The sequence below is a fragment of the Prionailurus viverrinus genome, chromosome D3, assembly GCF_022837055.1.
Source record: "Prionailurus viverrinus isolate Anna chromosome D3, UM_Priviv_1.0, whole genome shotgun sequence".
NCBI lineage: Eukaryota > Metazoa > Chordata > Mammalia > Carnivora > Felidae > Prionailurus > Prionailurus viverrinus.
This window is the reverse complement of record NC_062572.1, coordinates 82,376,554-82,402,323: the sequence shown is the minus strand read 5'-3', so window position 1 is coordinate 82,402,323 and position 25,770 is coordinate 82,376,554. Positions and strand designations below refer to the sequence as shown.

At 48.1% G+C, this 25,770-nt stretch overlaps 1 protein-coding gene across 2 annotated transcripts in view; it reads left to right on the top strand.

Moving 5' to 3' along the window:
* The window catches only part of BCL2 (BCL2 apoptosis regulator), a 177,837-nt gene that overhangs the window by 12,395 nt on the left and 139,672 nt on the right, over positions 1 to 25,770 (top strand). The window lies entirely within an intron of this gene.

The following is a 25,770-nucleotide window of genomic DNA, read 5'->3' as shown; positions in this document are numbered from 1 at the left end:
GGAGCCTGCTTCGGATTCTGTGTCTCCCTCTCTCTCTGTCCCTTCCCTTTTTTGTTCTCTCCCTCTTTTCTCTCAGAAACGGGTAGGTGAACATTTTTTTTTGAAAAAATGTGGAGACTTTGGGGAAATGTAATATGAGTTGAGACGCTAGACTCTTCCTTCAGGCCTCTCTACCTGTTGGGCTCGCCCTGATACTGAAGGATGTCCCCCGTTTTGTTATGAAGGACCCAGCTGCGCCTCTGTGTTTTCTAGGGAATAACTGTGCCGTTTTGTTTTGTTTTGTGCTGGATCATACGATGAAAGCAGACAGAATAGGAGATCGGTTATTCATTAGTCCCACGCGTTTTTGTTTTTTTTTTTTTAACTGAGCACATGCTGTAGGCTAGGCCCTGGGGATGTGGGAGGTGGGCACCAGATAGACCCGGCTCACAGTCTGCGGCGTGGAGAGAAGAAAGGCAACCACAGGAGGGGCATGGACTGGAGTCAGGGGAGTCTTCCCAGGAAAGGGGGCTGAAGCCTGGAGGATGAGTGAGACGTAACCTAGAGACGTGGGCAGGAGGAGCCACGTGTGGCCAGCAGACAGAAGGTGTAGAGCAAAGGCCAGAGGCCTGAGAGCTGGTGAGCTGCGGGAACCGAGGAGTCCAGCCTGGCCGGAGAGAGGAGAGCAAGTGGACAGATCAGAAAGGTGACACGGGAGATGTGCCACCGTGGAGGGGTTTATTCTAGAAAGAGCCTGCCGTTAATGAGACTGGGGAGAGATTAGGGACAGGGAGGAGGCTAGCTCGATAATTGGGCAAGAGACCGTGTGCCTGACCTAGAGGAGCAGTAGTGGCGACAGCAAGAAATTGAGAGCGCTGAGCAATGGTCAGGACTCGAATGGAGAGATTTTTGGGAAGATGTAGTGATGGACAACGCTTCAGAACCTGGCTCATTTCTTCTTCAGGGACAGTGCTCTTTTTCCATAATCATTTCGAAAAGAGTACGGTCCTTTTTATAGTCATCATACATATACATACGTATATACATATATAATATATACATATAAATACATGTATACATATATACATAAAAATACATATATATATGGTCTATAAAAAGGACCATACATATATACGTATTTTTTTTTTTTCTTATTTCCCATTCTTTTAAATTAACACCGCCTGGTTGAAAATGTCATTTTGTTAGAATTCACGCGGTAATCATTAACAACCAACAGACGTGTGCTTGAGGAAGGAATTCAGTCACACAAGGCAGTTCTCATAGAAATTTCCTCCACGTGAAAACATGGCAACAGTGGGACCTCACCCGGACAGAGGATGTTTGAAAGTTTCAAAGGAGCTCCGTGTCTGGTGGCCCACGTGGTCTTTTTGACAACCCCAGGCATGGCAGATACCATACTCCCTCTTCTCTTCTGCCTGGCTCTTCCCACACCCTGTTTGTCCCGTGTTTATTCCCATGTGAAGAGAGAACTGCCGGGCAGAGCTGCTCGACAGCCAGCAAGCGCAGAGGAACTGGAATTTATCCCCAGACTCGGAGCCCAGCGAAGCTTCCTCGACCCCGGCTGCTTCTCAGGGTCCGTTTTTACCCGGACACCAGACTCTTCCACAGACATGTAACCAAGTATATCCAGTTTTGATAAATCGTATCCTCTCCTGCTTTTCATCTCAAAAACCGTCAGGATAACTCACATGTGGTCTTTTAGGGTATTTCCTCTCCTTCGATTTAGCTTTTGAAGGGTGTTTCATGTTGATGGTGGGGGGGGTGTGGGCATCGAACCTCTTGCCATGTGATGCCCACGCGTTTGCTCAAGACCCCACGGCTGTGCTTGTGAGCTGGGTGGGCTTGAGTGTGTAACTCCTCTAGGGAGACGGTAGCGTGAGGGACGGGAGAGTTCTCTAAACTCCGAGAGGGTTCTGGAAGGCAGCAGGGCAGGTGGGATTATAGGTGCTCATTTTGACTGGCGTCTCAGTAGCAATCCACATTTTTATTTCTTTTTAAAAGTTTCTCTTCGGGTAAGCAACAGAAACTTGAGGACCCGGGTGCTTCTTGAATTTAAAAACTGGTGGAGGCTTCATCCGTAGGATTCCCATAGTGTCTAAAGGGCATGTGTTCGTTCAACCTCATTTATTCAACACCCACGGAGAAGAGCATGGAGGCTGTCATAGAAAGCGTGGCAGTCCAGAACCGTCTCTCATACCTCTCATGGACCCAACATGGTGGGGAAGTTAGAATAGTAAATCTGCAAATGATTAACAATATAAGGACTACAATGTAACCGAAATGGGACAAAATGATACAGCGGTGTCTATGGGGCTTACTGACTCTTGCGTGCTCTTCTGAGGGTCATCTAGTCATATTGCACATTAGACAGAGGAGAGCAAATGGCTTTTGTTTTTAAAGCTTAACAGCTGAAAACATAATGCTCTACCTTAAAATTAATGTGTATATTAGTATAATACAGCCTGTATGTCAGTTTAAGACGGGTTACCATACACAATATAGAACTAAAGACGACTTCCATTTTTGGCTAAAATGTTTGGACCATTTCTCCCCCTTACCCCTTCTGATCTTTTCATTTTCCCCATTTCCTTTTAGTTTCACCTTGGCCAATGGCCCCAGTCACTGAAAGTCAGGAGGAAGCATGGAATTTAGTGAACCCCATCTGGGCTTACTGCTTCTATGAATAGGAGATGATCTAACCCTCACAACCCCTTCTCAGGGTAGGAAGTAGAATTATAGATTGAGGAATCAAAGGTTCTGTTTAATCAAGGAATTTTGCCTCTTAAGAGACAAAACCAGATTCTTTTTTAGGCGCTCCAAGTGGTAATGGATGTCCTCTAAAACTTAAAGAATTTTTTTAAAATGTAAAACAGAGCCCTATTAAAAAGTAACAATTTGATGCATGTGACTTTTTCGCTTCTTTTGTGTTTCCTTGGGAAGCCAATTAGTCATCTTTATTTTAGTAACTAGGAGGTGAAATCTTCCATAAAGGGGACTTTTAAAAGTTCTTTCATAGCTGGAAAAAAAAAAAGACACAGAGAGAGAGAGAGAAACATTTTGTTTCTGTCTCTCTTCTCTTTGGCTCCAACAGTCTGTGTAAATAGCCTTTGAAAAACAAGTAGTAATCGCTGTTTCGTAGGAAGACCAGGCACCTGATTCAGAAGCCGTCCCAGGGGTCTGCATGTGTTTGTTGGAATGACAGATCCATCGTGCTTTCCTGGTTCCAGAGAAATGACCTCACTGTCCAATTGTAACCTGCCTGATGCTGTAATCAAAAGGTGGGGGAAAGTCTGCGGTTTTACCTACGGTGTGATCCTCAGCCCTTCGCTGTCTTATTTTAGGCATGACCTTAGTGTTTTTTTCCAGAGTCCAGAGGTGAAATGACATGTTACTCAAGCTTACAAGAGGATGATGTATCTTTTTTTATGTATATATTTAGCTGTAAATTTTATTCTACTCATAAACAAATCCACTTTCAGCAACCACGGTGTATCAAGGGAGAGTTATTTCCATCCCTTGGTTTAATTTGGATACATTTGACCTAGAACAGCACAGTGTTTCCACAATAACATTTGAACAGGATGCCGCAGTGCTGGTTTGCAGGGCTCAGGGAGTGTCAGCATGGGCCAGGAAACTACTTTCTTAAAAGAAACTTAAACACTAAGTTCTGACAAGATAGGAAACTCTTACTAGGCTCCTTAGTAAACCTATCTTTTTTTTCTTGCTTTTTCATTAATTTACATATCTCTTGGTGTTATTAAACAGTAAGATTGAATATTTAACGTAAGTTCATGTGCCGAATAAGTAAGTCTGATTCAGAAGGGAAAAAAAAAAAAAACTGTTTTAAGGGGTTTGTTTACGAAAGCATATGTAAATAAAAAACTAGGGGTGCCTGGGTGCCTCAGTCGGTTGAGCGTCCGGCTTCGGCTCAGGTCATGATCTCACGGTTTGTGAGTTCAAGCCCGCGTCGGGCTCTGTGCTGACAGCTCAGAGCCTGGAGCCTGCTTCGGATTCTGTGTCTCCCCCTCTCTCTGCCCCTCCCCTGCTCATTCTCTGTCGCTTTCTCTCTCAAGAATAAATAAATAAAAATTAAAAAACTAAATTAAACATTTTTCCCAGGCACAACATGTTACAATTTTTAGAGTAGAATTTCTTGGTATTTCATAAGGAAGCACAGAAAGGAAGGGAAATTATCATTCAGGCAGAGGGACAACAGTAACCTGTCATTAATTGAGACAGAGTTCAAAACCAGGCTTCCGAAACCCTGGGGTCTGTGTCACTAGAACTGAACAAGCCACGGGCTCTTTCCTCTGTCTTCCGTGGACTAGACTGCTTTAAAAATGTGGCTCCAGGGGCTCCTTGGTGGCTCAGTCGGTTAAATGTTGGACTTCAGCTCAGGTCACGATCTCGTGGTTTGTGAGTTCGAGCCCCGTGTCGGATTCTGTGCTGACAGCTCAGAGCCTGGAGCCTGCTTCCGATTCTGTGCCTCCCTCTCTCTCTGTCCCTTCCCCACTCACACTCTGTGTGTGTCTCTCTCAAAAATACATAAATATTAAAAAAATTTTTTTAAGTAAGAAATAAAAATGTGCTTCCAACAGAATCTAAAATGTTTAATTTATAAGCTATAACCCGACACTATACTATTTAAAAGCCTGCTTAATGTATCTTTACAAATCCTTAAAATCCCAATGACTTGAGATAATTAGATTCTTTGTTCTTTAATGGCTTTCTATGTGACCTCCTAGCGGTAGGGCCTGATCTCAGGACAAGGGAGAAGTAAATTTGGATTCCGTGCCCAGGACCGGCTCCCTAGTTTCCGGGGTGAAGAGAAGAAAACTCTGCCCTTTCTCTGCCTCCGTTTTCTACCCGGGATTATTTGTGATGTCTGCGTGGAAATGTAGAGCATTCGTTTGTCCCCAGGACTGTGATTGGTGAATGAAAGGCCTTTATGACTGCAAAGTCCATTAACACCCTGTTTAGCAATTAGGATGATTCTAAACACAACTAAGAAGTAGGAAGGAATTTCATCCCCTGCTATGCAGAAGGGTAACCCAAAGGTCACACCCATTATTCATAAGAGCTTGGCCATCATTCTTAACAGATTTGTGTGTGTGTGTGTGTGTGTGTGTGTGTGTGTGTGTGTGTGTGTGTGTGTGGAGAAAAAGAGAGAGACAAATGTACATAACCTAAAGGGTACCATTGTAACCATTCCTTTAAGCATAGTTAGTGGCATCAGAGTACATTCACAGGGTGGTACAACCCTCCCCACCGTCTATCTCCAGAACCATCTATCTCCCAAACTGAAACTCTGTATCCACTAAGCACAAAGCCCCCGTTCCCTCCCCCCACTCCCCCACCACAGCCCCTGCTAACTACTAGCCTGCTGTCTCTAGAATGTGACTACTCTAGGTACCGCGTACGAGGGAATCACGCTGTATTTGTTCTTCTGCCCCTGGCACCTCTCGCTTAACGTCATGTTTTCAAGGTCCATCCGTGCTGGAGCGGCTGTCACAATCTCCTTCCTAATTTTTAAGGCTAAATAATTTCCCGCTCCCGTTTTCCTTTAAATACACGTCCTCACAAGATGGGTTCTCATTTTGTTTCCAGCCAATAGAAATGGCACCTGCGGCCGGTTAGTACTGAGTGGTCATCGGAGCCTGCAAGTTATCAGAGCAGTTATTCCAAGAGTCTGACGGTCAGGGAGAAGATAACCGTGCTGTGAAACCCGGCTCAGGAACCACAGACACAGCCTCGGTGCGGGGCAGGCGGTCGTGAAGATCTCAGAAGCCCTTGGAGTTACCTCTGGGCTGTGGCACAGGCTCACTTATTCCTAATGATGCTGCTGGGTCATCAAGACAGGGTCCCTTTCCATAGGGAGAGGCGAAGAGTTCAGGGGAAGCGGGTGGTCCCTATCTGAAATGACTCCATTCCAAATGGTTAAAATTTTTGAAAAGTGTAGGCTTCAGTCAGCTGAAAAATCCACCTCTGTGAAATGACTCATTCCAGAACGTGGCGAAAGAGAGGGGGCACGGCAGGGGCGGTGTGACAAAGATTGCACAGGCTGAGCGCCCTCAAAGGGCATGTGCTTCCCTGCGTGTCCCTTGTCTCCCACCTTGCTTTTTAGAGCGGAGAATCGAGAGGAGCTTGACCTAAGTCGATACGGGGATTGGTAGTTCTGGGGGAGTTTCTGCCGTCCGGCTGTGTCTAAATGATCCTCGCTCTGCCTGAGTGACATTGTCCGCATATTAAACGTCGCTGGCCACCCCGCTGCGGGACACGGAGGGGCTCGTGTGCGGAGCCTTCTCGCAACGCCTGAACCCTGAGCATCTGCCTGGTGACTTCAGTTTGGAGGCTCTGGCCCGTGACATGCGGTCATCCGCTCATTCACCGTTCTCAGTGCCTTCGAGGTTTCTCCATGCCATCTCTGGCCTCGTGGAGGGCAGTCTCCCCCGCGGCATCTGACACGAGAACAGAAAGATCTCCTCCCCTTGCGTTTTTCCTGAGAAAGTCAGGGAGGGCTTCCCGGAGGAGGTGCCATTTGGCCTGAATCTGGAAGGATAATTGAGAGCCTGCCTTGTGGGGAATGGGAAAGGGCACTGCGTGCAAATAAACAGAGTGATGAGAAGGGTCTAACGAGCTCGGGGATGGTACAGAAGTGAGCATGCCCAGAATAGACGGGTTGTGGGGGTGGAAGGCAAGGAGAGGAGGCTGGAGGTATAGCCGAGGCCGATTCACTAGGGCCTGAGTGTCCCCTGCACCCCGCGAGCAGTTTAGACTTCGTCTTTCATGCAGTGGAGAGCCAGTGAAGGTTTCCAGCAGGATCGTGCGTTGTGATGGCGGTGGAGGGGGCAGGAGGGAGGCCAGGTGGGAAGATGGGGCAGGTGTCCATCTTGCGATGGGGCCGAGCGCCTGCCCCTTCTTCCCCCTGGGATAGGACAACCGTGAAAGACATTTCAAAGGTAGAATCTGAGAATATGGATGCAATTTGACCACCACGGAATACTCTGGGCTAAGCACATAGTAGGTGCCCAGTAAACATTGGCCGAACTGAACGAATGGACAGCTGGCCGTGTGATGTCGCAGGCAGCGCTGGCCGCGTTAGGGGGACAGCCCAGCCATATCACGATGAAGCGCCCGTTTGTGGGGTGTCTACTCTGTGCCAGATACTTTCTAAATCCTATCTGCACGAATGCGTTTCTTTCTTAGGACAGTCCAGAGAGGTCGGTGTGGTTTTATCCCTGGAGATGAGGACACAGGGGCTTGGAGAGGCGACTGACTCGGCCACTTCTGGGGTTGAGCTGGGATTTGAACTCAGGCAGCCGCAGAGCACTCTGTGCCCTTAATCACAGCACTGTGGCCTCTCCTCTTCTGGAGTTTCCTGGAAGCTGCTTGTGTCAAGGCCCCAGGAGTGATGAGTGGGCAAACGTAAGCAGCGGCAGGATGTAGAGAAGCCTGTTTAGGAAACCATTTATCTCACGTAGACATACCATCTGAGATGACCTTAGTAGAAATAACAATGCAATAATAACAGCACCACAGTCTTCCCTGGCATAAGAAACCAGCTTTGTAATGAAAATGGAATTTCTCTGGGAAATAGTCCTAGAAAGAGATAGGCGGCTGAGATAAAATAACAAAATGTAAACGCGTACCAAATTGTTTGCTGTGCGATTCCCCCTGGCACGTTCGCCCTCTCTGTTGTGTCCTTTACTTCGCTCACTTGCTGCCTGAAGATCTGTGGCCCCCTGCCCCTCGCCCCTGTCCCCGCCCCCCCCCCCCCCCCGTGCCCCACCCCTCCCCTCCCTCCCCGATCCAAAGGAAGGGAAAGGAGACCGTGCACCCAAAGGCAGTCGCTCCCCACCTTGAGTTTACCCTCAACGTGCCTGGTGGAAAGGGGAAGGGGTCCTCTAGGGTAAACTCTGCTTTGGGGATGCAAGTCTGTGGCTTTCTGGAATGAAGGGTGGTGAGTTTGGTTTCCCAGGGGGCCCACGGGCCGGAATCTGAGCTCGAGGGCGCTCAGGGGTGCGCGCCGTCATGGATCGTTACAACCCCAACTGAAGCTGAGTTTTTCGTGCCGTAGGTCAGAGTCCCATAAAATAAACTCTTGTCATAACAAAGGATGCAGCGGCCAGATTACATCTCAGAGTTCCTTCACTCGTTTGCCCCCGAGGACACCGACTTTCATGGCAGTGTGGGGAAGGGATTCTATTTTAATGCTGATCCTCACGGGGGGGTCTGTCTCCCTCTACCACCCTGGTAAATGGTGATCCACAGTGATGGCCACAGCAGCGTGGAGAAAGAGCGTGGCCTGGAAGCCCAGCCAGGCTCTCTTGACTCCAGTTTTATGCAGATTTGCGGAACAGAACACAAATGATTTCACAGTAATACGGGACCCAGGGGTAAGTGCTCCTCTGTTTTCGGCCGTCTCCCTGAGCTTCTGGGAGCAGCCACTGTGGAGGAATGGGCAGGTCCGCAATGACGCAGGTAAAAAGGTGGCTGGGAAGGAACGGCCCCCACCGTCAGCAGAGACCTCGCCTGGGATTCCACCAGGACCGGTCTCTTTCCCTTGAGCGTCCTGCAAGCCGGGACTTCCGGGTTTCAAGACCAGGAGAAGATCAACACAGACTAATGCTTTTGGGAGTCCTTTATTCCTCCTCTTATCCCAAAGATGTTCCGTGGTCACAGTAGACGTCTAGACGCTTCTGTATCTCACGGATATTGACTGGGCGTTTACTTGCTACGAGGCAGTGTGTTAGGCGTCGAAAAAAGACTCGTGCGCAACCGTGAAAGCGTGAAACCGTAACGTTGTGTCTAAAATCTCCTTTGCTGTCCAGTGTGGCAGCCACTGGGCGTGTGACATGTGGCTAGTCTGAAGGGAAATGTGATTGGAGCATTAAAATACACACCAGATGGAAACCAATTCGACAGTAAATTTCGTTAAAAAAAATAATATAAATAAATAAATAAATAAATAAATAAATAAAACAAATACACACCAGATGGAAACCAATTCGACAGTAAATTTCGTTAAAAAAAATAATATAAATAAATAAATAAATAAATAAATAAATAAAACAAAATACACACCAGATGGAAACCAATTCGACAGTAAATTTCATTTAAAAAAATAATAATATAAATAAATAAATAAATAAAATAAAATACACACCAGATTTTAAAGACGCAAAAAGATGAGCACAAAAAGACTTTATTAGTCGTGTTCATGTTAATTGCATGTTGAAATGATAATATTTTGGAGATATTGGTTTCAATAAAAATACATTAAATGTGACCACTGGAAAATTTAAAATTACATATGTGGCTCATATTATATTTCTATCGGACAGCACTGGTCCAGACTGCTAACCATTTATTACCCAGTGTGGTCACCTTTTGACTCCCGTCTTTGGTTACTATTACACAGGAGGATAAAGGGAGCTTTCTTTTTTGCACAGACGGGGTGTAGTTTACACAGTTCTGTGGCACTCTGTGCGACTTTTACCAAGTGCATCCACATCCGTGGTCTTGCTGAGCCCACTCCAGGTCCACTCAGGGAGGGTCTGGCTATACTTTTATCGGTGAGTATGTGACCGTATGAGAGGGGGCTGGCCTTACCCGCCTTGCGTTAGAATTAAGAGTACAACATCAGACTTTCAGCTTCTAGTCCAATGCCTGTGAGAGATAAACTAGAAATTACCCGTGGAAATATTTACTTGTGTTTCTGTACCAAAGATAATGGAACAGGGTCCTATTTAGAAGTAAATATGCCCGTGTTTGTGTATGTGAGTATACACGAGCATGTCCCGTGACGAATAGGACACATTAATCAAAGGTCGTAGCCAATGTTCAATGGAAAGGTTTGACTCATGTTGAATTTTTGGAGCCATGAGGTCAAGGTTAGGGGAGGGATCGTACACGTTGTCACGACAAGGGGATTTTTTGTTTTTTTCTGTTGGAAGTCCACATGGTCATGACAAATTGCTGGCAGCACGTAGCAAGGCCTGTGGCTCTCACCTGTCCGAAAGGTCCGAGACCGAGTTGGGTCACCCGTGGGATGGGAGGACCGAGCGGGTACCCCGCTCCAAAGAGGCAAGGGATCAGATGCCAGGAGGCACGTCTGAGTTATTTGACCCCCAGCATGTCTAACACCAGATGGCTGGGGGTTTCTCTCACACCAACAACCAATTCTCCGAATCTCTGGACATCAGCTAGGTGTCCTACAACTTAATTCAATTTTGACACTGACTACCTAGAGTTAGCATCAGATTCCATGGAGCGCCCCCACTTTAGACACCAGATGAATGTCTGGGCCACCCGCACTTCTGACCGACTGGTTACCAACCAGAGGTTTTCACTACCCCTTCCTCACGTTTGATAATTTATTAGAACGGTTCCTATGACTCAGGGACACACTTACTCTGACTGGTTTGTTATAAAGGATACACCTCAGGAACAACCACGGGGAAGACACGCATAGGGCAAGGGATGGGGAAGGGCTGTGGGGCTTCATGCCCTCTCTGGCTGTTCATCAACCTAGAAGCTCTCAGAACCCCATAGTCAAGGGGTTTTAATGAAGGTTCCATTACACAGGCACGAGTGATCAGATCATTGGCCCTTGGTGATTGACTCAGTCTCCACAGAAGGTTGGGGGTGGGGCTGAAAGTTCCATCCCCCTGTAATCAAGCCTTGGACTTTCTGGTGGCAGGCTTCCCGACATCCTGAGTAGATCCAAGGCCCCCCAGCCACTAGACATCTAATTAGCTTACAAAAGACACTCATCACTGGAGATTCCAAGGGTCTTAGACGCTCTTGTGTCTGGAACTGGGGACTAAGGCCCAGCATCATAACAAAAGATATTGCTGTCACCCCAGTCATTCAGGAAATTCCAAGAGTTTTAGGAGCTCTGTGCTAGGAACCGGAGGTGAAGACCAAATACATACTTCTTGTCATATCACAATATCGGACACTCAGTACAAAGACTGAGGGGAGGTACACTTCTAGGAAAGAAGCCATCAAGTCCAGGAATAGGTGGCCTATATGGCGGGTGAGATTTATCACGGTACTGAGGGCCAGGGGGTGGGGTAGAGGGCAAGAGCCTTGGGTTAAATCCTGGCCCTCCCAGAAACCTGCTGTTTGGGAATCTCACATACTTCTCTGAGCTTCTTTAATCCAATGAGAGGGTTGGATGAAAGGATCTCGCACTAAAATTTTGTGATTCTATGAGTTTTGAGGGCCAGAGAATCAACTAAAATAGTATTCACATGCACTCAGTGATAGCTTAGGGGGTTGGTTTTATGGCTGTTCTTTTGTCTAATATACTTGGGGGCCCTGTGATCCATGGTAAATACCATCACTGGCTTGCACTCTTCATATGGCCCTGAATGAGACAGGGGTTGGGTCAAGGACCACCTTGTGGCTGTAGCCAATAAACAGGTGTTGCACTAGAATATCTAAAAGCATTTATACTCATTTGTCTTCCTTGGCTCTCTTTATCCCTATCTTTTCTGTGAATTATCATTATTTCTTCTGGTATCTTGTATGTCTACTGCTGTGTGGGTAGGAACTCTCCCCGCATCGATCACAGGCTTTAGTAAATCACTGCTTGTTCTCTGTCTCCAGCTAATCTTGCTGCCTCGTACCTCGTATGAATTAAAAAGCTCCCGGGCTCTCCGTGAAGACGTAAGAACTTCACCCTCTTTTCTTTTTAAAGACTAGATTTTAATTGCTTTCAGGAGGGATGGGGGAGACAAAAGGCCTCGGATCTGGAGGTAGCTTTGTATTTTGTAGAGACTCACTCCAGGAGCACATTCCCCCACTGAGGGCACGGCCACCTTTTCTGCTTCATTATACTTTGCTGAGCGCTGAGAAGTCTGGCATCGTTTCTGGTGGAATGAAAAGATTGGCAGAACGGCCCTAGACAGAAGCGCCACAAAACACTGTGGCAGAAGGTTTGGTCTACATACCAAGGCAGCCAGAGTATTAATTGCATTCTCTGTGATCACGTTAAAAAAAAAAAAGGCGCTGAATTATTCTCTTCATGTTTTAAGAATGACAGGCTTTTGCTCTGCCAGCTCTGAGCGTAGTGAGATCACATGGCAAGGAGATGCTAGGTTTGGAGAAAAAAAAAAAAAGCGTAGAAGTGAAGGTCTCTGGTAGGCAGCTAGTTCTTAAAAAAGATCTAAAGATGAATCGTTTCATGATCGGTACCTGTAGAAGATCGGGAGCGGGGCGAGGGAGTGTTTCCGCGCATTTACACGATCTCTTCTAGTTTCCCGTGCGGAGATCTTGCTTTAACTTTTGAAATGGGAAAATACGCAAATAGAATAAATTTTGAAATGTGACTTTTGAAGATGCCTGCTGTAGTTCGTCTTTATTTTTGTGTGTGGATTAGCGGAGGCGTGGTCCCGGACGAGCTTTATATGTACTTACCTGCCCCCCCCCCCCCCCCCCCCCGCCCCGACCCTGTGCGAGCGCGTTGGCGAAGATTCCGATTATCCGTGCTCAAATCCCCTGAGCCTCCGTCGTGAACATACCCCTTTCCCAGCCCACGCTGACGGGAACACCAGCCCGACGTGCCCGGCCCCTGCCCGGTCCCTGTCGTCTCTGAGCCCACGGAGGGTGTTTCGTCGAGAACTGTTTGTGATGATTTAACTTGGTTGGGGAGAATAGATAAAGCAGGTGTCAGCCTGCGTACTGGGGATTTTCCTATGCTGAAAATTGTTATTCTGTGCAGCACCCCACCCTCCCTCCACAACCCTGAAAAAGAGAAGTACGCGCGCTGCTGATGCTCAAGGTCTGAGTGTGTTTTGGCTTAAAATGTTCAGTGGATCAGAGAGCATTTCATTCTGGGTAGTGCAGTCTGGAGAAGTGTTTTGGTTTCATGTGATTAGACCTGTCTCACCAACCCTGCTGCTTCTGGTCTCTGTGGGTGGGGGGGGGAGGGTGGGGGGGGTGGGGAGGGGAGGGCGGAGTGCAGGGGGAGCAACCACCGAGAGCCTGGCTGGGCCCTGGTGGGAGGAGACCTGGGGTTGGGGCCGGGTAGGTACACATGTCGCCTGTTCACGGGAGGCTTAGAGCCCAGCTCGCCTCTTCTGAATGTGCCCGCACCTGCTCGGTGCCGTGCACGAACCCTTCTTCTGTGTGCGAGCCCCACTCGGTGATCAGAATGTCACTGCCCACCCAGAATTGCGAATGGAAGTGCAGTATATAAAGCCTGGATTATTACTTAACTATGTTCCTTAGTTCAGAAGGAAAGCCTTTCTGAAATTTTGTATTTTATTTTAACGTTCTCCTTAATCTATTAGATTGCCAACCATTCAGATCTAGTATGACCGTAAAGTTTATTGTCCACGCTGGAATGCTTACAAGGGTGAAAGGAAGTGTTATTAATTACTACACTGGGACGTCAGAATAAACTAGGATGGTCCCAGGTGCTGACATCTATAGTAATAAACCTCAGTGTACCCATCTTTTTAAGGATTAGGCATGATTCTTTTATTTTTTATTTTTTTATTAAAAATTTTTTTAATGTTTATTTTTAAGAGAGAGAGAGAGAGTGAGCGAGGGAGGGGCAGAGAGAGAGGGAGACACAGAATCTGAAGCAGGCTCCATGCTCTGAGCTGTCAGCACAGACCTGACGCGGGGCTCGAACCCACAAGCCATGAGATCAAGATCTGAGCCGAAGTCGGACGCTCAACCAACTGAGCCACCCAGGCGCCCTGGTGGGGCATGATTTTTTTAAAAAAAAGATTGTGCTGAATCCTTTGAACATTTTTCCGAAAACCAGATGGACCGTTTTACAGGTTTCCATGTTGTAATAAACCGCCATCCAGATGTATTCATGAGAACCGCTCTAGCTGACCTGTTAAATCTTTCACTGGATCTTGTCTGGACTCCGCATTTCCACGCAGAGGATGCGGCAGCATTAGGTTTTCCTATTGCCTCACGGTCCCATGAGCCTCAACCCTGTTTGAAAGTGGCTTCCAGCCTTCGTGGACTCTGGCCGAACTTTCTTCCTACGACGTTCTTCTCTTTTACAAACACATTTCTTTGTTTAGGGGCCTAAGAATAGGAAGAAGAGTCATAAGCAAGGCTCGGTGTCTGTTTCAGAAAGGCTGTCCTCCACCCTTCGTGAGAAAGGAACGCATCTAAAACATCCTTTTAGCCGGTTTCCCTCTATGGCCATTGGCTCGCCTTTGTGCTGTCGAACGTGCTCTTGTGTGCACTTTTACAGGTCGGGAGAGGATACCTTGGTTTAAACTGCAAACCCCAAGAGAGTGTTTGCTCTGTTTGTGTCACTTTCTGTGACTGATGCCCCGACGCAGGCTTGTGGATCCTTGACACTCGATGAGTATTGGTTTCCAGAGCCGACGAGGACCTGTTGAGCATCAGGCACGTGTGACAGTAGCTGTCCAGCTAGGTGATGTTCCCCTCGACACGGTCTTCTGAGTCCTTGATAAGAAGGGTGATGACTTTTTGAAAACTGTAGACTATTTTTCTGATGACCGTGAACTTCCATCTCCTCGGTCACAATAATAACACGTTGCGGGGGGAACAATTTAGAGGGGCTTTTTTTTTTAAATTTTATTTTATTTTTTAATGTTTATTTATTTTGGGGGCAGAGAGAGACAGAGCATGAACGGGGGAGGGGCAGAGAGAGAGGGAGACACAGAATCGGGAACAGGCTCCAAGCTCTGAGCCGTCAGCCCAGAGCCCGACGCGGGGCTCGAACTCCCGGACCGCGAGATCGTGACCTGAGCTGAAGTCGGACGCCCAACCGACTGAGCCACCCAGGCGCCCCTAGAGGGGCTTTCAACAAACAAAGAATGTACACCAGGACTACGTGCCCCAAGAATGCGACGTGGGAAGCAATTCTGCTTCATCGTACTATGTAACTCTTGTGAAGACCTCATCCACTTTTTTTGTTTTTTGGGTTTCTTTTGCACTTTTCAATCTGCAGCTAAATTAGGCCACAGGAAAAGGATATCGTACCTTCAAAGAGCCAGTCGGGTTGGCTGGGTTCTTTCTATTCGTGGAAAACAGCTGTGGGGGCCGAGCGTAGAAGTCAGGCTCTCGTTCCCTGCAAAGGTGGGAAGGTTCGGTCTTGAGACGCGTCGCCCCTTCTGTGGAGGAGTGCGCAGATGTGAAGCTGCTTTATCAACATCGTCGAGGCGTTTGAAATGTGTTGATAATGACCTGGGAAAGAGAGACGGGCGGGACGAGGGTGGGAGTAGGAAAGAACATTCCTCCTACACAGTGAGCACATCTTCTCTTGTTTTTCTATCTGTGTTGACTGCAGATTAAGTGAATTGGGTTATTCATTTCCCTTGCCTTCCACCGGATAGAAGTGCTTCTGTAAGCCCGTGGTGATTGTTGCCTGCTGCATGCACATGAAGGAAGTCTCTGGAAGGAGAGCCGGCCCGAGCAGTGGGCGACATTCCCCTCCTCCCATCAGGCTCCCTCGCTCAAGCGGAAGGCCAGCCATGGGGTTTAGCTTGGGTTTTGTTGAACAGGACTGCTGCCGTGGCCCTTATTGTGAGTGAGGTGCGGTGGCTTCAAGTTAAAAACCAGGTTCGGGAGTTCTCTTTTGCTTTGAAAAACATGTTCTGAGGGGGCGTGCTGAGTAAATGGTTTGGAAAGTCCTTGGATACTGTTTCTTGGGGCCCCCCGGGTGGCTCGGTCGATTGAGCCTCCGGCTCAGGTCATGATCTCGTGGTTCGTGGGTTCCAGCCCTGTGTCGGGCTCTATACTGATAGCTGGGAGCCTGGAGCCTGCTTTGGATTCTGTGTCTCCCTCTCTCGCTGCCCGTCCCCCGCTCACACTCTGTCTCTCTCTCTCTCTCTCTCTCTCATTAAAAAAAAAAAAAAAAAAATTATGCTGTTTCTTTCTCTCCCTCTCTCTTCCTGACTCTCTTTCCAGTGACTTCTCCAGCCCCACAGCCTCAGGATCGCCTGTATGTGGCTGATTCTCAAATGGGTTTCTCTGCACAGTCCAGTTCTGCCTGTATACTCCTGCCTCGTGAGCCTGTCCACCCAGATGTCCTGTTGATGGCTCCAACCTACCATATCATCAGAATGCTTAATTCAGGACTAAACTCATTATCCTGCTTCCAAAACCTTTCTTGGACTCCACGATTTCTCTCCACGTCAGCACCTTCATCCTGATCACCCAGGCACAGAACTCAGGACGCCTCATTCGCGCTTCTGCTCAGCACCCACGCAGGGAGCCACAGGCCCTGTCATCCCCAGCGACTTCCCAGTCTTGCTGCCACCGCCCTTCCTAACTCTTGCCTAGGAGATCCTATGAACCTGCTCAAGTTTCTCCTCACCCCAGTTGATCTGCCTTGTCACAGACTTGCTGAGAACTCTCCCCTGCTTAAAACAAGCCTCCTCCTCTTCTACAAGAAAAAGGAGCCTCCTGCCAAGCTCCTCCCTTACTGTGAATCCTCCCCCCTCGTCCCTGCTGCTCTTCAGCAAGATATGCTTTTCCTCAAACCCCTCCAGCCTCCTCTGCTCTGGGCATATTTCTTTCCTGTTACTTTGTTTTAACATTTATTTATTTTTTGAGAGACAGAGAGAGACAGAGCACGAGCAGGGGAGGGGCAGAGAGAGAGGGAGACAGAGAATCCGAAGCAGGCTCCAGGCTCTGAGCCGTCAGCACAGAGCCCGACGTGGGGCTCGAACTCACCAGCCATGAGATGGTGACCTGAGCTGAAGTCGGAGGCTTAACTGACTGAGCCACCCAGGCGCCCCTCTTTCCTGTTGTTTTTAAATCCCATAGTGCTCTGCTTCCATCCAACTTCTCCACGATTCTGCATCCCTTTAAGGTTCGGATGCCCTGGATGAAGGGGTCCCCATTAGCAGTGACTCCTCCCACCTCTACGTCTCTACCACGCTTCCAGCCTTTCTCGTGCCTCCCTTCCAAGCTCTGTCACATGCTCGGATACACAGATGTTTGCCATCCTTTTCTTTCTTCCTCTTCTGGGTTATAAATGTGTTGGGGCCCAGTGCTGTATCTTCTGCATTTGAATATCCACCACCATGCCTACAAATGGTCTGGTGCCCAATGACATTTGCTGAATGGATGAATCAGCCAAGGAAGTATAAGTGGCCTTTGCCTTCTCTTACTTCTAAGATCTGTTCACTTCTCTCCTAGCTTCATTCATTCATTCATTCATTCATTTGGCCCCTACACCCTAGGAGCCTGCTGTCGTGCCAGGCACATGGATACATCAGCAAGCAAAACCAAGGTCTCTACCGGAAGGTGCCAACATTCTACCTTCTTCTTCAGACTCCCCATCTTTGCAGTCCCCCTGCTCAGCTCTGGCAGAAACAGAGAGCTGTTGTTTTCAATGTTATGAACTTTATATTTTGTTATTCTGCCATCCAACCTTGCTGCGAAGAAGTTAGGCCTTCTTGGTGGTTTGCAACTGTGGGGCTCTTGGTCTTAAAACGGGTTCCGTATCCCAGGGGCTGTGAGGGTGTTGGAAACGCTGCTTCTTTTCGCTGCCTGGCTATGAAACCAAGGCATTTTGCAAACTGCTCTGAAATAGTGACGAAAGTCTCCTTGGTTTGAGGTTTTTATCTGCAGCGTTGAGACTTTTGCGAGGTTACCGCTGATGGTGTAGAACAACTCTGCGCTCACGTTCCTTGGTTATTTGCTACACATTGTATAACAAGAGCAAAAACAAAACAGCAGCGAATTACCTCCTGGCGTCGGCATCGATAAGAATGGAAAACAACTGTTTCGAAGTTTGATCTGTATGTTACCAATAAGGAGGAAATTTATATGTCGTTGTATAGACCCTTGAAAATACGGTAGTGTTAATGGCAAACACCTTGATGGAGAATGTCCCCAAAATCTTTACTGGGTCAATGTCCTCCTCTCCTTGTGATTTTGAACGACTGTTGGCCACAACACACAAAGTCGGAGCAACATACCGTCTTCGAGTAGGACTCTATAGCCACGAGTTCTTTCTTATTGTAGCTGAAACAGTACTTGTGGCAAGATACTGCTCTCAATGCCAAAACCCAACAATTTTGTTTTCAAATTCCTGAAAACTAAAAAAAGAAATCTTGGTGACATAAATGTTCCAAATTCAAAATATCCAAAAGTGAACTCATCCACTTCCTCCTTGAGCCTGACCGTTCCGTGTCTGTTCTGTCTGGGTAATGATATCACCAGCCACCCAGACAAAGCCCAAACCCTTAGATCGTTTTCAGCTCAGTTTTCTGGTATGTGAGGTAGAACTTTTTTCCCCCCTGAATGATCTCTTAAGATCTCTTGGAAAATGTCTAAAAATCTATGGCCCACAGTTCTCTGGTTCCTTCTTCACATGGATTCCAGGCCTATCTCAGTCCCGCCTTTGAATTCTCTCACCTAGAGCCCCACCCCTGCTTTTTTATGCTGCTCCTGATGTAACTCAGCATCCCTGTCACTTCTTGACAGCTCGGTCATCTCTCTGCTGGTCTGCCAGTTGTTTTAAATTCTTAGTTTTAAATTGATATACGGTAAAATTCGCTGTTATTGCATACGGTTTTGAGTTTTGGCGGGTGTATAGAGACATAACCACCACCATAATCAGGACACAGAGCCTGCTCTTTCATCCCTAAGATAATTTCCTCGTGTTGCCCCCTTGGTGGTCGAACTCTTCTCTACCTTTAGCCCCCGGGCAACCGCTGACTCTTCCCCATCCCTGGAGTTCTGCCTTCTTCAAAATGTGATCGGAATTGGCCTCGCCCTCTCTGAGCACCTGCTCCCAGTCTGTTCATACCCTTTTCCATAATATCTTCCTAAAACACCTGTCCTAGCCCTTGAGAAATTCCTAATTCCTCGGAGCTTCTGTTTCCTTGTTAGTTTGTGACTGGCCAAGACTATAAAATTACTAGCCTAGAGAATCCTAATACTTTCTAAGAAGGTTGGCTCCTTTTGTCTTGCTAATTCAGGGGACTGGTGGGAAGGACCAGGAAAGCAGTAAGTTGGTCTGAGTATGAAATGGCCCCTGGAGCAATTGGGACGGGAGAGAAAGGAGAGGGAGGGAGCGAAAGGTGGTGTGCAGAGAAGTTTCAGGGCGAGCATTGTGTGAAATGTGCCAGTTTTCTCCACAGTGTCCTGCATTAGAGACCTGCATTCCTTCAAGGCCCTCAGAGCTGTCTGGGGCACCTTTTGGATGGGTCTTCATATTGGCAAGGGAGTCGGGAGACCCAGATCTACGACGGGGGCAATCACATCTACCCCATGGCGTTCTTATGGCGGTATCATGAGGCAGCCAGCTGGTGCTGTGCCCGGCCGAGTTGGGATACTAAGGAAATGTTGACCCCCGTGATTCCCGCGCCATATCCAACCTCTCTTGTCACATCTACCCCTCGCCCCAAAACTGCCCCCAATTCTCACTATTTAGCTCATTATTCAGGCACCTTCTGGGCTGGTACCCGTCCTCATTCCCACTTACCTCTCATGAACCCTCGGTCTCCTCTCCACTTCCTGCTCTCCGCCCCCCCACCCCCACCCCTGCTCCTGCCCGCAGCCCCAGTCTCTGTCGAATCTCTCCTTCAATCAGAGTTAACCTTCCCTTTGTCTGTGTTCTCTTTGTGTTTCTATAAAGTGCAGTAGGTTCTTTGGGGCGCCTGGGTGGCTCAGTCAGTTAAGCGTCTGACTTCGGCTCAGGTCATGATCTCGCGGTTCGTGAGTTCGAGCCCCGCGTCGGGCTCTGTGCTGACAGCTCAGAGCCTGGAGCCTGCTTTGGATTCTGTGTCTCCCTCTTTCTCTGTTCCTCCCCCGCTCAGGCTATATGTCTCTCTCTGTCTCAAAAATAAATAAAAACATTACAAAGAAGATTTTTAAGTGCAATAGGTTCGTATCATAATCATTCATGTGTGTCCCCGCCCCTCCCCCAACTGTGTAAAAGCTTCTCTATTCATATTTGACGGCACAAAATCAATTCCCAAATAATTACTGCAACTTTAAGAATAGTACAGGGAACCGTCGGGCATCTTGCCTGTCAGGGGGCAGATTTTATCCCACCGGTGTCCCGAAGCTGTGAGTACATCACGGTGTCTGTGGTCTGTTTTCAAACAGCTGTCATAGGGGCAGAGCCCCTCAGGAGACCCTTCTAGGACAAAGTCCAGATATACCCAGAGCAGGACGGGCCTCCCGACCCCAGAGAGTGGGGGACAGAATGCCCCCTTACAGCAGCAGGGGACCCCCGCCACCTCCCATCTCCCGCATCCCCATCGGATGGTTTGTATGTTGCCAAGTTTGAGTCGCCCGCGGAAGGCAGTGAATACAAAGACGTGTTTGCTAAATGAAAGCGAGCGAGGGCACTTCCGGTCCCTTCCAGGCCGGGCTGATGCAGTGCGGGTGCCCCCCCTCCCCCTGCATAGCTGCCACCACCCTGATATCACTGTCTCCCCCTTGCACGGTGAGCCTGTTTGTGAAATCCAAGCGCAGCGTTCCGCTCCCGGGGAAGAGCCGTGACACATGGCTGACATATGTTCAACGTGTGGCCCGTGCAAGCCTCTAGAACATTTCTGCCATCCAGCACCTCACCAGCCATCACCCGTCTTGTATTTGCATCTGCTGTCTTTTCACGAGGCCGCGGGGAGGGGGGCACCGTGTAGCTGCCTCCCTGCCCAGATACAGCTCCAGGTAAGGCCAGGCATCCTCGGGGGATGGCAGGAGGATCGCCAGGGCCCCTTCCACCTCCTGGGGCTCAGTTCCAGAGGTCAGCCAGCGAGGGAACACAGCGAGGACAGAGCCCCCACGGACATTTTTCTTCCCACCCAGCCCATCTCCAGGGCAATGGTCTTCAGCAGGGAACAACAATCCCTCATTCCTTGCCAGGGGAGCTGAGTACAACAGGCTCTTGGACGAGTGAGAAGTTCCCCCAATGACCTTTGTTTTTCCGTTAAAAAATTAGAACTCTTGTTCCAGCCCCCTTTCCCCCAGCTGCTGCATAGACGCACTTCTTGGGCCCTTGGATGGTGTGGCCGTGGGTGAGCAGCCGTCGCGGACCCTGAAAGACAGAGCGAGGCAGGGAGCCTGGGGTTGCGAGACCTCGGTGCCTCGGGGGTACTCCGCAACCCGCTGCCAGGAACTCCTTTCCCTTTTTTTCCCCGGCGTCTACAGTCGCTGGAGTGGAGCCTGAGAGGATCCAGCCCCCGTGAACTTCCAGGATTCTCAGAGTCTGGATCCAGAGCTGTGTGTGCCTGTCTTGGGCCTGGGGGAGGAAAACCCCACACTTCTCGCCCGCTCGACCCCGAATGCACCGCAACCAAAAACTCAGGATGCCCCGATGCTGTTTTAAAGTAAGATGCACCAGCTGTTAGGGCGGCACAGTTCTCTGCTTTGAGACTTTATGCTCTTGAGGCCTGGATTTGAGGGTTCCTTTTTTGGATCTGAAATTTCAGGGGGCGCCTGGGTGGCTCAGGCAGTTAAGCATCCGACTTCGGCTCCGGTCACCGTCTCACGGTTAGTGAGTTCGAGCCCCAGGTCAGACTCCGCGGTGACAGTGCGGAGCCTGCCTGGGATTCTCCCTCTCTGCCTCTGTCTCTCCCCCCTCCCCCCCAGACAAACTGGAGAAAGTAAAATAAAATCAAATGTCAAAGCAACCAGCTCGTTTTCAATTCCCCGTGGAGCGTGAGGGGCAGTCCTGCCACCAAGTATTGCAGAGGCCGCGTGGTACGGACACGTGGGGCCTCGTGTCGAGGCCGTGGGCTCGGGGCCCAGCCCTGCGTGACCGCCTTGTGGTGAATGACCCTTGTGATGACTCGGAGTGCCTTTGGCACAACTGACATCGTGGAAGTGTCTCTTTCTGGGGCCCCCAAGCAGGGGAGGCTGTGCTCAGGCCCGCATCTGGGTCCTTGCATGAGAGTCCTGCAGAATTATGTGTGACCCTCCCCCTCTGCACCCCGCCCCGGTGTGGGGAATCCTTCTGCTTCTTAGCGAGGAAGCAGCTGTGGCTGTCGGATCGTGGGGCCCCTACCGGCACCTGTACCCTCAGCCCACCCCTGGCTTCATTTACCTCTGAGCTCTGTGCCCACAGGGAGCCCCACCTATACCTCCCTTGGCATGGGGGCCTCTTGACCAAATTTTTGCTGTATACTCAATACTTGTGTCCCTTTCCCAAACTTCTAGCGTTTGGGAGGTGATTAGGTCGTAAGGCGGGTGGAGGTGAATCCGATCAGTGCCCTTGTGGAAGAGACCCCAGAGAGCTTCCTCGCCTCTTCTGGCTTGGGAGGACACGGAAGATGCCTGTCTCTGAACCGGGGCGGTGGGCTCTCCCGAGACATCGAATCTGCCAGCTTCTCGATCGTGGACTTCCCAGTGTTTAGAACTGTGAGAAAAATAAGTTTCTGTTGTTTATAGGCCACCCAGTCTATGCTCTTCTTTCATAGCAGCCCGGACGGACTAAGAAGACACCGGGGTCTCAACCTTGGCCGCACATTCAAATCACCCAGGGAACACTGAAAACTCCCAGGCCCCACGGCAGACCAATTGAATCGTGACATGTCGGGGTAGAGGGTGGGACCCAGGAATCACTAGGTTTTAAAGCTCCCCAGATGGTCCCCCAGGCGAAGACTGCCACCAGGCTTACTAACATTCAGCGGCCCACGGGCACCTCTCTTGTTGACCTGCTTACAGTTAAGGTGACAAAAGCTTGATTCTGGTTGCGCAGGAAAGGCAAGCTGCTTTTGTGTCGCTAAAGAGTCTGAAGTCAGATTTTCCATTGGAATAAGACAGGAACTCCAAGTTTATTTTAAAAGTGCTCTTGATCTACCTAAAACTAGGAAGTATAAAGAATCCTGGGGGAGCCATTTGTTCTCACATTTGAATGCGTTTTTGCTTCCTCTGCACGAAGCCTTATGGTTTCATCCGTTACCAGAGGGGCCCTGTGGCTTACTAGGAATATAATTGAACTGAAAATTCTGGGGTTGTGCACTGGGCGTCTGGGAAAAGGATTGAAACGGTTTTTCCCTACACAGTGCAAAGGAACGTGGAGAGGATACGCATCTCTATAGACTGCCCACTTTTCTGTCCCGTTTCTGGGTTGGGACGTGTATCTTACAAGCAGAGGGTCATTCCCGGCTGAATATGTCAGGGGATGATTTGTCTAAAACTTTTAAAAGAGGAGCAGACACGGTACATTTGCATTCCGTTAACCACGCAAACATTTTTAGGCTAACAAAATCAACAACTGAATTGGCGGTTTGTTTTATTACCAAACTAGTCAGGTTGCCCAAGGCAGGCAAGAGGCTACCTCCCCGATTGGAAAAGGTTAAGCGTCTTGTCAAGGAAGACTAAAAACGTGAAAAGCGTCACCATTTGGTTGGATCTCACCGAAATCAGAAAGTGATCCATTTGAGAGCTAGCAGCCCAAGACCTTTGGTGGAGACACAGAATGTTTTTAATTCTGAGAGATGGGCTTTTCAGAACTCTGCAAATGACATTTGTTTGGCATTTGGTGTTTTTGTTGCCATGTTTATTGTCTTTACTTCCTAGTGGGAGTAGTTTTCTGCTCTTAATTACCCAAAAGGCAAGAAAAAAAAATAACTAGAATGAAAGGAGGGGGAAGGGGAAATATATCTTGAAAGTTTCATTAATTGCAAAATGAAGTTAAATGGTGCGTTCGATAAAAGTGCTTCTCAGAACCGATGGAGGATTTCTCAGAAAGAGCCCATTAAAGCTGGATCCTCTAAAGCAGTGGAAATCCCAGGAACAAAAGCCAAATGCCTGGGAATTGAGTTTCAGAAGAAATTTTGAATTGGTGCAGGTTGGTAATTTACAAAATGCAGTGGAATCACTGATTGTGCTCACATCCGTTCGGCGAAAATGGGATAATACATTCACCTCACAGGCACGTTCAATTCTTGCTCTTATTATATTATTTGCTGCCATTTAGTAAGCATTTTTTTTCTGGGAGTCAGGGCCAGTGTTTTGGCATTCGTGATTTTACTTTGGATGATTACAAAGATTCAGTGATTTTCGTAGAAGTCATCAGTAGATTATACAAGGGTCCTAATGCCAACTCTTCTGGTGTGTCAAGTAAGTGAAATCTGTGGTGGCGTTTGAAATGTGATTTAGCCGTGCGTTGAAGCTGACCTTGAAAATGAGATTTGCATTTCATTGACATGCTTTATAAATTGGACCTCTGCTCAGGAGGAGAGAAGAAAAATAAGTGAAATCAACTTGCTCGATTTCTTGCTAGAACCCTGGGTTAAACTGGGTATTCGGGCAGATCTTGTTCAAGGCAAACTATAGGCCGTTGCACGCAGATCTGGGTTTTTGAAGATGGGAAGCAGTTCTGATAAACTTCCAGGGTGAATTCTGACCCTTGGGCACGTGAGAGAAATAACGAGTAGTTATAGCTCATGGATTGGAAGTGCAGTTTAAAGATAATCAGAATGGCAGGTAAATATCATCAAAGGGTAACCCGTAGCTTAACTTCCTTAATTATGTAAGCTGAGAACTTGGGATAACAGCACTAACTGAATTGAGTTATTAAGTCGAGTAATATTAGTGCCCTTTGAATCAACTCTGATCTTTAATTTAGCGAGCAGCATTAAGTTCGCCTTACCTGATGATCGCTATGGGCTACAGTCACGCCACAAATAGAGTAACTTGGTGATATTAGTTACTGCTATGGACTTCTTTTAGTTCACTCCCTACCATTAGAAATTCCTGTTGGTATTTATGTTGAAAAATGAAATAGCTTACGGAAATCATTAATCGAGTGTTGGATGGGGTAATAAACAACAGCAACTACCAACCGACACATAAACCGTGAGCCTCTGTGGATGTCTTCTTTCTGTTGTGAACATGTTAACTTCCCTTGTTTGTGGAGGTACCTTACAATAACTGTTGCTACTGTCTCTTTTTTTTTTATTTTAAAAGAAGTTTTAAAAACTGTGGTAGAGGCACCTGGGTGGCTCAGTCACTTGAGCGTCTGACTCCGGCTGAGGTCAGCGTGATCTCACGGTTGGTGAGTTCAGGCTCGCGTCGGGCTCTTTACTGTCAGCACAGAGCCTGCTTTGGATCCTCTGTCCCCCCATCTCTGCCCCTCCCCCACTCATGCTATCTCTGTCCGTCTCTCTCAAAAATAAACATTAAAAAAAATTTTTTTTAATAATAGAATAAAATCATATAATATAAAATAAAAATTGTGGTAAAATAGCGGTGCCTGGGTGGCTCACTCGGTTAAGCGTCCAACTCTTGACTTCGGCCCAGGTCGTGATCTCATGGTTCGTGAGTTCGAACCCAGAGTTGGGCTCTGTACTGACATCTCAGAACCTGGATCCCTCTTTGTATTCTGTGTCTCCCTCTTTCTCTGCCTCTCTCTCTCTCCCTCTCAAAAATAAACGTTAAATTTTTTAAAAAAAATTGTCCAGTCTTTTTGTTTTGGCTATTCTAGTGTGTTTGTAGTGCTATCACATTGTGGGATTTCAGTACTAGGTATTGAGCACTAATTGTTTTTCGTGTATATTGGTCATCCTTTTTGTGAGGTGCTTGTTCAGGTCTCTTGCCCATTTTTCACCTGTGTTGCCTGTCTTTTGTTTTGTTAGGTTTATTTATTTAGAGAGAGGAGGAGGGGCAGAGAGAGAGAATCCCAAGCAGGCTCCACAGTCAGCGCAGAGCCCTACTCGGCGCTCGAACTCACCAACCGTGAGATGGTGACCTGAGTGGAAACCAAGAGTCAGGTGCTTAACCGACTGAGCCACCCGGGATCCCTGCCTGCCTTTTTTGTTATGTATTTATAGGAGTTCTTTACATTTTTTG